Source organism: Lycium barbarum, chromosome 5, assembly GCF_019175385.1.
Source record: "Lycium barbarum isolate Lr01 chromosome 5, ASM1917538v2, whole genome shotgun sequence".
Classification (NCBI taxonomy): Eukaryota; Viridiplantae; Streptophyta; class Magnoliopsida; order Solanales; family Solanaceae; genus Lycium; species Lycium barbarum.
In genome coordinates this window covers 12,344,259-12,358,272 of record NC_083341.1, presented here as the reverse complement: position 1 = coordinate 12,358,272, position 14,014 = coordinate 12,344,259, and the positions used below count along the sequence as shown (strand labels likewise).

General features: G+C 35.3%; 1 long non-coding RNA gene and 1 pseudogene across 1 annotated transcript; both read right to left on the bottom strand.

Annotated features, from left to right (window-relative positions):
* Positions 1 to 212: 212 nt before the first annotated feature.
* LOC132640481 (uncharacterized) lies at positions 213 to 2,449 on the bottom strand. The gene is made up of 3 exons (XR_009582245.1): positions 2,134 to 2,449; positions 1,599 to 2,012; positions 213 to 1,459 (listed from the first exon to the last, which is right to left on the bottom strand). It is a non-coding gene; the product is annotated as an uncharacterized LOC132640481 (long non-coding RNA).
* Positions 2,450 to 2,669: 220 nt separating this feature from the next.
* On the bottom strand, positions 2,670 to 7,414 carry LOC132640479 (2-hydroxyisoflavanone dehydratase-like; annotated as a pseudogene).
* Positions 7,415 to 14,014: the final 6,600 nt, after the last annotated feature.

Genomic DNA, 14,014 nt, shown 5'->3' with positions numbered 1-14,014 from the left:
CTTATTCCCGAACCTTTTTATTATCTGCATGGAATTGCTTTTCCGTCGTATCGACATGGCGGTTGATTATTGTGTCTGGCAATCAGTCTCCCATTTATTTTCAGTTGATGATATAGTTCATGCGTCAAAAACTAATCCATCTCCATGCCAACTAAAAAAAGGGTGATTTGTGGAGGTTGAAAGTGCAATTACAAAGATTAAAACCTCCACTATTTGTTGACACATTAAAGGGTCAATTCTTAAATACAATAGATCCACTAATTTGAATCACAATGCAGCTAGAATTTGTTAAATGTGCCCAAGAAGAAGAGTTCAAGAGATTGTACAGCTAGATATTATTCTGCTTCCCTAAAATCCTATACAGCCTTCATTGTGTGAACTTGAAAAATATTTTTCAATATAGTAACAACCTTTCTTTGTGTGTTTTCTCCGTCCCTCTTAGACTTGATTGTTTTCCGTTCTTTTTTTATTTTTTATTTTTTTAACTAGCAAGGAGGGATAGTATTTTCAACAACACTTGTTACCATTGTTTTTTCAACCAATAAACTCATTCACGGAAAGAAAAAAGAAGAAACAATTTTGAAACATCATGGTTACACAAAATCCATTTACTTTTCAGAGAACTTGTCAACAGAGAAAACTAAAGAGGAAAAGACAGAGAGACTTGTACACGTCATAACACTTGTAAATTGCCTTCTATTATTTTGCCTACTTGACTAAATGAGTCTCTCCAACATTGCAACTTCTCCAAATTGTCTTTCGAAATATCCTCATCTCTGGCAACAGATAAATTTCACTCTGCTTAAGAACAACTAAATATATGAACAAGAAGCAATAAATGTGTCTCAAAACTATGACAACAACCCCTAATCAAATCAATATTACAAGGTAAAAGTACCTTATGAATGTCTAGAATTATATATAAATTAATCAAACGATGTATGGTAGCTCATAGTAATTAATTTATGTAATAAAAAACTAGCATACATAAACTTGTTTGTAAACAAGATGAATTTGACCAAAAGCTAGGCAGCTTAACATGATGGAAATAAATTATCAGTTGCCAATATAATTGGTATGAATTTTTCTTTCTTTTATTCAGTTAGTGAGCAACTGAAGTTACTGTGTCATAAATTTATCCTCTTTCCTCTTCTTTCTACTCTAGTGAGAAGCTGGAAAAGATTAGCAGGATTGGTTAGGTCAACAACTTAACCTTCCTACCCTTTGAAATTAAATACTACGGTGCTAAAATAATCAGACTATAATTTGCACACACAAGATCCAAATCCGTTATATTCTATAACTACATTTGACTGTTAGTCTATCATGTTAACCATTACTATGGTTAGTCATGTTCTCTTTGAGCTTCATATCTCCTCAGAATTTCAAAGGTATAAACAAAATTTAAAAAGTAACTGAGCTTACCAACAGCTCGACTTACCATATAAAAAATGCACACCTGCGAAGTCCAATAAAAATCAACTATGAGGACATGATTTTCAGAAACTCATGAATCCAGAAAATATAGACAAATCAATGGAATAACTCTAGTTCAGTGCAATTCCAATCAATTCACAAAAATAGAAAAGAATTATCACCTCAACTTTAATCCAAAATAAGGGGGAAAATCCAAACTTGTGTCTCATATGGTGATATAAAATACGTGAATAGCTCTACCAAACACGCGTAGCGACATGCCTCTACGAAGTTCTTCGTGAAACCTTAAAGAACTGACCCTCCTATATACATCTCTCTTCATAAATATTGAACACCTAAGATGAGCTTTCTTTGGTACACCCCTATTCTTACCCTCAAGAAATTGCAAATTCTCTTTTCAGTTATTCGATCTGGAACAGAAATATGCACAATCTTTCCGACTAAAAACAAAGTTAGAGAAAATTTTGAAATTAGGAATCCAACGAGTGAGTAGAACGGGTGATTGTTACCTTGCCAAAAAATATCTAGTTGAAGCTTTAACAATAAAAGATTAAGACTCCATTGTTGTTTAAAACCTATTAAAATATAAAATATTGGTAAAGGTAGGAATGTAGCCTTTTTTAATTGATGCATTCAAAGACAGATTTGGCAATGAAAGTAAAAACAATCAAAAGAAAAAAGTAGCAATCGACTCACCACGACATTCACTCCAGCACAGTATCACAACAACAAATTACTACTCTGCTCAATAATAGCAAAATCTGCACTACGAAACACATCATAAAATTAGAGGGCAAGTCTTAACTTCTAGTACTATTTATTTAAAATCCTAGCTAACACATGCAAGTTAGAGAAATTAGACCCTAAAATATTATTTTAAATGAGACCGAAACACATGCATGGTTGAGAAAGCAGAGGAAAAACACAAATTAAAAACAAAAGTAGCAAGAGAAAATCAAAGACCCAAAAGTCAGCACATAAAATAATCTAAAACATTTGAGAGAAGGAAAATAGAAAGAATGACGACTTACCTGAAAGAGAGAGTAAAGCAGAATGGAGAAGTGAGAAATTAGAGGAAAGCAAATGTGATAGTTAAGAAATGAGAAATAAGGCACTAAAGTGGAAAAGAAAAGGATCTGTCTAGAAAAGTATTTGTCTAGGATCTGTCTAGAAGGAGAAAAAAGGTTGGACAATATAAAATTACCGTAATACCTTTTGCCGTACCATGAACTTTCACTTTTCACTTATTAATTAATAAATAATAAATAATAATTAATAGTCTAATGTAAGCAATAGCAAACTCTTTACAAGCCCAAATTAAACTCTCCAAAGGGAAAAAAAAATTCTCCCACATATCATTCATAACTAATGTAATAGCTGCTAACAATTTACAGGTATGAGAAAACACTTCCAATAGATTCACCTTTAAATATGTTTATTTGCAAATATTAATTCAATAATAATAATAATTCATCGGACACATGCTATAATTGAATTGCAAAACTCCATCACTTGCATTGGATGAAAGAAGCCATGCGCTTGATCAGATCTTTCGCTTTCTCAGCTTCAGGATTAGCAGCCTGAAAGCAGTGACCTTCACCTTCAACCTCAATAAACTCTATTTCTCCTTTCCACTCACTTTCTTTCACCGCTTCAACTAATTGAATTACAATTTCTCTTGGGATAAGCTCATTTTTCTCCCCTGTACATACGAAAAGTCTCGAGCACCCTAATATCGATAAGCTCGGGCTCCTTTCAGCAATTGGATTAGCCATTGGGCTATTAATTCCCTGTTCAGACTGTGGGAAAATGGTATTCCAAAGCTTGTACATCATAGCGTGCTCAATGTTTTCTAGCGATGGGAACAAGAAGAAAGGGAAAGCCAAGATGGCACCCAAGAGTTTCACATCTCCAATTAAGCTTTCTCTACCGGCTTTGATGACCGCGTTATAGACTATATTGCCACCGACACTATCCCCTGCGACGAACATTCTGTTAAAATCACCGTGGTTTTCTATCCATGGTTCTTTGTTAACGGTGGTAGCATCAGCTTGTGAAGCGACCCACTGAAGGGCATCCCAACAGTCCTAGTAAAGTGTTGACAAGTCATTCTCTGGGGCAAGCCTATAATTAAGCGTGACAAAGTTAGCTTATGAAAACATGATTCGTCCAACTCATTCAAGTTGACCCGCTCATTTATTAACTCCACTTATTTAAAAGTTGGGCTGCCATGTAGCCCAAATTGATTCATAAAAAACCTTGTCAAAAAGTTTTTTTTGTTTATAGTTATATAGTCATAACAAAGAGGGAAAAAAATTACATTTTTTGCGCGGATTGCCCTTCTTTTGGGGTGGTCTTTAAATTTTGCCCCTCGTATTTGTGGTCTTTAAATTATGCCCCTCATATTGCTGGTCTTTAATTTTTACCCTTCGCATTGCAACTCTGAGCGTTCACGCAGAAATCACGAGGTTCTGAGTTCGAACCCCCGCTCAAGAATAAATTAAAAAAAAAATTGCAAGGCAAGGTTTGGGTCGCGTGTATGCCGGACCCGACATACACTTGTTAAGGAATTACCAAATTATGCCGGACCCGGCATACTCATGCCTTATGGGCAAACTTGGCATAAGTATGCCGGGTCCGGCATAACTTTGGTAATTCCTTAACAAGTTTATGCCGGCGGGGGCATAGTTATGGGCAAACTTTTAATGGGAAACTTTTATGCCGGACCCGGCATAAACTTGTGAAGGAATTACCAAAGTTATGCCGGACCCAACATACTTATGTCAAGTCTGCCCATAAGGCATAAGTATGTCGGGTCCGACATAACTTTGGTAATTCCTTCACAAGTGTATGCCGGTAGGGGCATAACGAAATTTAAACTCTGTCTTGCGATTTTTTTTTTAAATCTTAACTGTGTGGGAGTTCGAACCTGGAACGCATGGGTTTTAGCCGAAGGGCAAAATTTAAAGATTTCAAATATGAGGGACAAAATTTAAAGACCACCCCAAAAGAAGGGCCCAAAAAATTACTACTAACCATAAGACCAATAAGTTGATTCGAAATCTCGCTATTAATCCCTTGGCCTAAAAAAAAGTAATATTTCTCAATAAAGTTGGTTGATTAGGTACTTAAGACATTATGAAAAAAAAACAAACAAAGACAACAACAACAACAACCCAGTGAAATCCCACATCGTAGGGTCTGGGGAGGGTAGAGTGTACGCAGACCTGACTCCTACCAAGGTAGGACGGCTGTTTCCGAAAGACCCCCGGCTCAATAAAAGCATAAAACGAAGTCAGATACGGTTAGATAAGGTTAAGAGATTCGGATAAGAGATTTAAAGCGATATGGAAATGAAATAATGCAAGCGACACAGATAATACAGGATAATCAGAGCACAGAAAATAACCGATAATAGCAGAAATCAGAGCAGATGACACAGGATAACCAAAGCACAGGAAATAACACATAGTAACAAATAATAGCAGAAATCGGAGCACAAGAAATTATATTGCAATAATGCGACTACTAATAAGAACGGATAACGAGACTATCTACTAGCCTTCTACCATAATTTGGGTCCTCCAAACCCTCCTATCTAAGGTCATGTCCTCGGTAAGCTGTAATTGCGTCATGTCGTGTCTAATTACCTCTCCCCAATACTTCTTCGGCCTACCCCTACCTCGTCTGAAACCATCCATGGCCAACCTCTCACACCTCCGCACTGGGGCATCTGTATCTCTCCTCTTCACATGCCCAAACCATCTCAATCTCGCTTCTCGCATCTTGTCTTCCACCGAGGCCACCCCCACCTTATCCCGAATATCCTCATTCCTAATCCTGTCACTCCTGGTGTGGCCACACATCCATCTCAACATTCTCATCTCGGCAACTTTCATCTTTTGAACGTGAGAGATCTTAACTGGCCAACACTCCGCCCCATACAGCATAGTCGGTCTAACCACCACTTTGTAGAACTTGCCCTTAAGTTTTGGTGGCACCTTTTTGTCACATAGCACTCCGGAAGCAAGCCTCCATTTCATCCACCCTGCCCCAATACGATGTGTGACATCATCGTCAATCTCCCCGCTGCCTTGCACAATAGACCCAAGGTACTTGAAACTACTTTTCTTCTGGATGGCCTGGGTACCAAGCCTTACTTCCAAGTCAGTCTGCTGAGTTGCTTCACTGAACTTACACTCCAAGTACTCTGTCTTGGTCCTACTCAGCGTAAACCCTTTAGACTCCAGAGTATGTCTCCAACACTCCAGCTTAGCGTTAACTCCGCTACGAGTCTTGTCAATCAGGACTATGTCGTCCGCGAAAAGCATACACCATGGCACCTCACCTTGAATTTGCCGTGTCAATCCATCCATCACCAAGGCAAATAAAAACGGACTAAGAGCTGATCCTTGATGCAACCCCATCACAACTGGAAAGTGCTCTGAGTCTCCTCCTACTGTCCTCACCCTGGTTTTGGCTCCCTCATACATGTCCTTGATCACCCTAATGTACGCCACAGGTACACTTTTAGCCTCCAAGCATTTCCATAGGATCTGTCTTGGAACTTTGTCATAAGCCTTTTCTAGGTCGATGAATACCATGTGTAAGTCCCTCTTCCTCTCCCTATACTGCTCGACCAACCTTCTCATAAGATGGATGGCTTCTGTAGTTGAACGTCCCGGCATAAATCCGAACTGGTTTTCTGAAATAGTCACACCTCTCCTCACCCTCATCTCCACCACCCTTTCCCACACTTTCATAGTATGGCTTAGCAGCTTGATACCTCTATAGTTGTTGCAACTCTGGATATCTCCCTTATTCTTGTATAGAGGGATCATTACACTCGCCCTCCATTCTTCGGGCATCAATGTCGTCTTAAAGATGACATTAAACAACCTAGTCAGCCACTCCAAACCTTCTGGGGCCGCGCTCTTCCAAAATTCCCCCGGAATCTCATCAGGTCCGGTTGCTCTTCCCCTGCGCATCCTACGAACAGCACCCTTAACCTCGTCAACCTTAATACAAAAAAAAAAAAAAAAAAAACAAAGAAATCAAAAAATTAAGGCTTGGGCACATGGGGTTATAACTCACTTTTTAGCCCATTTAGTCCAATTTATTTCAGCCCAATCAACTTTTGGGCAGGTCAATTCAACTTTTTGACTGTCCAGTTATTAATCATTTTTTTGTGCGGAGTGCCCTTCAAATGCAGTGGTCTTAATTTTTGCCTCTCAAGTTGGGGGTCTTTAAGTTTTGCCCCTTTCGCCTAATACCATGAGGTCTGGGGTTCGAACTTCGGTTTAGTAAAAAAAAAAAAAAGACAATTTGCAAGGCAAGAGTTTTGCAGCAAAGTTAGGCCTTAAGGCAAAGTTTGCCTCAAAACTCTACCTTAAGGTAGAGGCCTTGTGATTTTTTTATATTTTTAACTGAGCGGGGTTGGAATCCGAAATCAAGAGGTTCTAACGAAAGATAAAAATTAAAGATCACCAATTTAATGGCCAAAAATTAAAGACCGCCCCAAAATAAGGGCATTCCTGCCTATTACCCGTTATTAATCCAATTCATTTTAACCCGCCCAAATTTCATTCAACCTGCTCATTTAACGCCCGCACCTGTAATTTACAGAGATGGCGACACAGTTTGATTCAGAAACTAAATGGTTGAGGTAACAATGCTCCGTTTTGAAGAAGGCGGATCCCAACACAAGTCCTCCGCCGTGGTAATAAACCAAGAGGGGCAGCTTTTGATCGGTGGTGGTGTTCTTTGGAAGGTAGAGCCTGGCGGAGACGTGAGGGGAGATGTTCACGTCTTTGGATGATACGCTTGTGGCTGGATCTTCCGGTGATGGTGGGACTTCGGTTACACCATGAAGTTTGTAGAAACGCTCTACTCGACCGTCTTTATAAAGTCGATAGTAAGGGAAGAAATCAGTGACTACTTCGTCGGGGTTGTTGGAAGCTGCCATAACGGTAACTAAGTGTGCAAATGTTAGATAGTTAGAGATGGAATATAATAGAGTCCGGTTTTTATTATATATATATATATTTATAGATAAAAGGTTACTCTTGACTAACTTAGAAATTATTTTTTCCGTGTAAATTGTTTAATGTCTGTGCACACAGCCAATTTGTAAAATATGTCCACTTCCTATTAATTTCTATTCTTGTTGCGGGAGAAAATGGACTTTCCGTTTTGGGAGAATGGGGATCGCCTTTGTTTGAATTATTGGCATTGGGTTGGAAGTCATGTTCGCCATTTTGCCTACCGTGTGGGTGTCATCCTCATTTTATTTGATCGGTTTGAATTGGAAAATGGTCAGATTTGCTGCTTCACTCTAGAAAAAAGTTATGTTGTCATTCGTTATACTTTTCCACATCCATTTTATTGTCGTCCAACTTCTAGACATATTCACATCTAATTTTTAAACTTTCATGTCTCCATCTTAATTTTTTTACGTGGCGTCTAAAGTGAAAATATGAGAATTTAATGAATTAGGGAAAAATGTGGCTAAAAATTGAATAGCGAGAACATGTATTTCGAAAAAGTATAACGAAAGACAAATATAACTTTCTTGTAAAGTGCAAGGGTAAATCTGATCCTTTTTCGATGAATTTAATCGAATTCAATTTTTTCACTCTTTTTCCACAAGCTTCACGATTAAATGTAAATGCCTACTTCACCTTCTAGAAGGTATTTTTTCATTTTCTTCGTCGAATTCGAGATCTCTGATTAATTATTTTTAATAATTATGATAAGTAGAATAAATTAAAAGGATTATTTTTAACATAACTATCCTCGGCAAGACTCAAGAGGAGACAAATAAGGTTTGAGGGGCAACCAAGGAGGAGGCGAACACTTTCTATCCATTCACAGTAAGTCTCCAAATTAAGTAACCTATCTACTTGTCAACCTTTCCCTTTTTATCATTCATTTTTCTCCCTAGTTGTATTTGTTTATTTGTTTCCCTCGATAATTACTTCCTAGATCTATTCCCTTTTACTAGTTTCTTATATTAAAAAAAATATGTTTTTTATTTTACTTCGTAAAATCATAATCGAGTTGACTGTTTATCCTTTTCAGTTTGGTCATACATACGTATCTATGCATCATTTGTAATTAGTATGAACTTTCAACGAAGACCCAGCTTAGTCATACGTATACATCAATGCTAAATAGGGTATCTAGAACCTATCAGTGTACTTTTTAATTTAAGGGAAAATTTCTTCCTCGATAATTACTTCCTAGATCTATTCCCTTTTACTAGTTTCTTATATTAAAAAAAATATGTTTTTTATTTTACTTCGTAAAATCATAATCGAGTTGACTATTTATCCCTTTCAGTTTGGTCATACATACGTATCTATGCATCATTTGTAATTAGTATGAACTTTCAACGAAGACCCAGCTTAGTCATACGTATACATCAATGCTAAATAGGGTATCTAGAACCTATCAGTGTACTTTTTAATTTAAGGGAAAATTTCTAGAAATTAATACAGCCTAAAAACTATCTTCTTTTACAAGGAAAAGAAAAGTAGTACTGTACAAGAGATTAGAAATTGGAATAATTATTATATTAATCAAAAGATTAATAAATAAATCTAAATAGTCATTCATCGGTTAAATTAAAAATAGACTGTAGACTGTAGACTGTAGTTGTATAATATATGTACAATACACTATATTACTATTATATATAAGCGCTGATCCTAAATGTTTGTCGTCCTCACAGACCTTAAAGGTCCTATAGGAAGCCTACACGTGGCTTTGCTAAGCAAAAGTTTTACTCTGGATAAAGTTATGTGGGGCAGTGTTACTTATAGACAAGCAAAGAAAAAAAAAAGAGGAAAGGATATATAGTTGGTATTTTAAAGATAGGCTGGATTTGGTGGATTAAACTGTTTGGAATTCCAGGAAGCACGGTCCACTTGTTAGATGATTTGTGGACAATTTTATCCATCACTTTTGAAATTTTATGATGTATTACAATTTACAAATACATAAGGGGTTGTTTGGTTTGAACACAAGTTATGATGGGATTAATTATATTGAGATAAGTTATACTGAGATTATTTATGTTGGAATTAGTTATGCTGATATTATTTTTTATTGATTGTTTGGTTTGTTATATTAAAAGTAACATGCATTGCATAACTTTTAAGAAAAAGTTATTTGTTTACAAAAATACCCTCCACCTTACGTAGTAGAAAAAGGATTTTGAGAACCTTAGAGCTATTTTAGTCAATCTCACTGTTTTATCCTGAGATAAGTTATCCTACTATTCTTCTTTCTATCATGCCAGTTACATTTCTACTTGTGTGCTCTTTATGCCTATAGAACAAAGTTCACTATATCACTTAAAGATTTGAGGATAGTTTGAAAAATCTCTTTTCTCAAAGAAAGGTAAAACCAAGCTTTTTAGTGGCAATTAAAAAAGTCGCCACTAAAGGTTAACCATCCCAAAACATGTATAATATGTGTATATTTAATAAGAAATATCCTAAAAAACACTGAGGTGTTTTTGTATATAATATGTATTATTTGTGTATAAAAATATATATATCAGTACCTATCTCTAATGTATAGAAACTGTATAAAATATGAATCACTAAGGTATGTATCATTTTTGTATATAATATGTATCATTTGTGTATATAATCTGTTCTTTAATTATTAGAGAAGAGTTTAACTTTTTTTTTCTTTAAAAAAAAATTAGACCAGACCATCAAAGTCAAACTCAAAAGAATGGAGAAAAAACATGGAGTAATTCAAAGCCTAGACTTGAAGAACTATAATTTATTTTCTACTTTCACTTAATTCAGCGATAAAACTTTTTATTGGCTTGATAATTTTAAATGGTGAAACTCTAACTTACTTTCATTAACTTCATTCAAAGGATAACGTATTTTTTTCCAAAAGATATGACTGTGGCGAGCTTGTACTTAGGTCTTTTGGTGGCTTGTACATACCAAACTTTTGATGGCCCAGACAGTCATAAATCAACAGTTAAAATATACAGAACTATTCGTGCTTATAGCTTTTACTCTTAGTTTTGCCCACTGTGAAAATGTGTTTTTGTCAAATAGCACAACTTAGGAGTCCTGTAACTATAATCTAAACTGCTTGTTCAAAAATGCAATGTAAATATAATCTATTTTTGGTTTGAATTAGATTGTGATTAGATAGCTTCACTACTTTAACCTCTTCTTATAATTCTTCCTCCGGTGACATAAGTGATACACTTTGGGTATATTTAATAATCCCCAAAAAGGTCTACTGAAAAAAGTGCGGTAAAAAAATTTGATACAAATTTTTATATTTTGAGTTTGGAGCAAGGGCCGCATGAAACTAGTATATGTATAATACATTATACATGTATAATATATATTTAGTACATGTATAACCTTGTACAATCAATGTACACCGGCTAGGGAAAGCAAATAACTCTAGTCTGGCTATTTGTGTAAAGATCTGTTGATATTATCTAGGTACTTATCAATCTTTCCCTTTTTATATTCATCTTGGTCGCAATTTTTGTTTATTTATTTGGTTCACTTGACAATTACTTCCTCTATTCCGTTTTACTAATTTCTTATACAGTATTAAAAATAATTTTTTATCTTACTTCATCAGATCTTATTGGAGTTGACTGTTTTCTCCGTTGACTGTTTTCTCCTTTTTCAGCTTTGTCATACGCATACATGATACAACTATGCATCATTTGCAATTATGAACTACAGTTTCTAGCAAGACTCAACTTGGTCATAGGTATACATCAATGCTAAAATAGAGTATCTAGCACCTACCATGTAACTTTTTATTTAAGAGAAAAAGTATGGAAATTAAGTACTCCATAATGGCTTGCTTTACAAGGAAAAGAAAAGTAGTACCAGAAATTAGAAATTGGGCGAACTTCAAAGGGTTAATTATCCAGATACTTGTTTAGAACTTACGATATTTTCTTATTAAGGAGTACTTTAATAAGCACCATCTAGAAAACAACTTCATAGGCACCAATTGATCAAATGTAAAACGGAATAGGGCCAAATATACCCTGTACTATTAGAAATAGTTTAAATATACTTCTCGTTATATTTTTGGAACAAATATATACCCCATTCATTATACTTTCGGTCTAAATATACATTTGTCCTTATACTTTGACACTAATTTACCCTTATTTTTAATGGAACGACATGTGTCAGCTCAAGAAAGGCCCGCCCCAATTTTTTTACTCATTACTCGACCCAATTCCAGAATGGCGTGAATTTCTTTGCTTTGAAATTGGGTGGGGTAGTGGGTAAAAACATTGGAGCAGGTCTTTTTATTTCTGAACTGACACGTGTTATTCCTTTAAAAATAAGGGTACATTAGTGTCAATGTATAAGAAAGGTGGGTTATATTTGGATCAGAAGTATAACGGAAAAAGTATATTTGAAATTGAAAGTATAACGAGGGATATATTTAAACCATTTCTAATAATACAAGGGTATATTTGGCCCCTTTCCGAATGTAAAATTATAAGGACGCGTTTGGCCCATGTTAAGCACGTGAATAACCACACCGTCCAAAACTTTAAATTCAAACCAAAATGAACACTATGCAATTTCAACAAGTGATCAATTTTCAACCTAATAAGCAAAAGGAAATGTCTCCTAAGGTTGGTTGTGTAAGTTTACCAAAGATTCCAAAAGTCAAATTGAAAATGAAATAGATCAAGAACATACAATAAAAAAATTTAAGATTTGTTTTTTCCCTTGTGTTTAAATTCACAAAACTGGTGCAAGAATTTTCAGGACTGAGGCAACTCACAATCCAACTCCAGCTAACACCTTATTCACTTTATTACTTTTTGAATAAGGGGATAAAATATAGCTTGTAAAGTTAGAAGGGAAAATGTCCAAATATACTCCTCAACTTTGCGATTTAGAGCAGATATACCCCTATTATAAAAGTGGTGTAAATATAACCCTACTGTTACAAAATGGTACAAATATACCCTTTTTGCTGACAAATTTTTTTTAAAAAATTATTTAATTTATTTTTTAATTAAAAATAATATCACGTGACTTTAAAAAAAAGTCTACCCATTTTTTTTGAGTAGAAATATTTTTCTAAAGCCACGTGATAATTGTTTTTTGGTGGGTCTGGTTCATTTAAAATAATAAGTAGACTTTTTTTTAAAGCCACGGAGATACTTTTTTAAACGAACCAGACCCGATCCACCAGAATTTTTTTTACCATGTGGCGTTGGAAAAATATGTCTTCTAAAAATGAGTAGACTTTTTTTTAAAGCCACATCGCATTTTCTTAAATTAAGCTAAATGATTTTTTTTAAAAAATTCTGTTAGTGAAAAGGGTATATTTGCACCATTTTATAACGATAAGGATATATATACACTACTTTTTTAACGGAGGCATATCTGCTCTAAATCGCAAAGCTGAGGAGTATATTTTCACCCTGCCCAAGTTAGAATGCGTAATTAACTTTTCCGAATAAGTTTAGAAGGACCACTTATGTTATTTCGCTTACCTTTTTACTTTATCTTTTCCTTCTCCTTAATTGGGTTTTTTCGTCCATAAAAGCATGACATGTGACTTTTTAAAGCTGAAAGTTAAGTTTTAAGTGGATGAGGGGTAAATATGACTAGTTTTAACGGGTGAAGGGTAACTATAGCTCTAAAGTATGTCTGCAGGGGTATATTTGTTGAAAAAAATACAAGGGATGGCAAATATAGCTTATTTTTGAGTGGCAAATATAATTGTTTTTTTATTGAAGTTGATTTGGCTTCTTAATATGCAAGGGAAATCGACAGTCCAGATTCTTTTATTCTTTCATTTCCTGTGTTTTTTTGTTTTTTAAATATTATTGTTTACCCCGAATTTAGGTAACAATTGAATTTGAAGTGAGGTATAGGATATGTAGATAAACTTTAATCTACTTAGGGTTGATGTGAAATATGTATGGAATCGTATGCGATAATATGTATACATGAGTATATGTATCTGTAACACCCCGTACCTTTAACCTAAGCTTTGACCATGATCCTAGACTTAGAAAATCAGATAAAGAATGTGGGAATTGGAATTTCCCTGTTCAGTTGTAAGATGGGGGTTTACGCCCATGAACAGTGACCGTATTTCAGTATACCGGCCGTAATTCAAGTCGTAAACTGGTACAAAGGATTTCTGAGCATTCTGGAATTTGACAGTTGAATGTCATATGGTTAAACACGGACCGTATTTCACAACACGACCCGTATTTCAAATCGTAAACTGGTACCAAGGATTTCTGAGCATTCTGGAATTTGGCAGTTGGATGTCATATGGTTAAATACGGACTGTATTTCAAAATACGGCCCGTATTTCAAATCTTGTTTGGCATTTGGGAAAACTTCCTTGATGAAAGTTGTAGATCTTTGAAATAACTTTCCAACGGTATATTATGGGGGTCAAACGGACATCTGTGCAAAGAGTTATGGCCATTTTACTGAAGCGACGCAGTGCAGTCCATATTTCAAAATACGGACCGTATTTCAAAATATGGACCGTATTTCAAAATACGGCCCGTATTTTA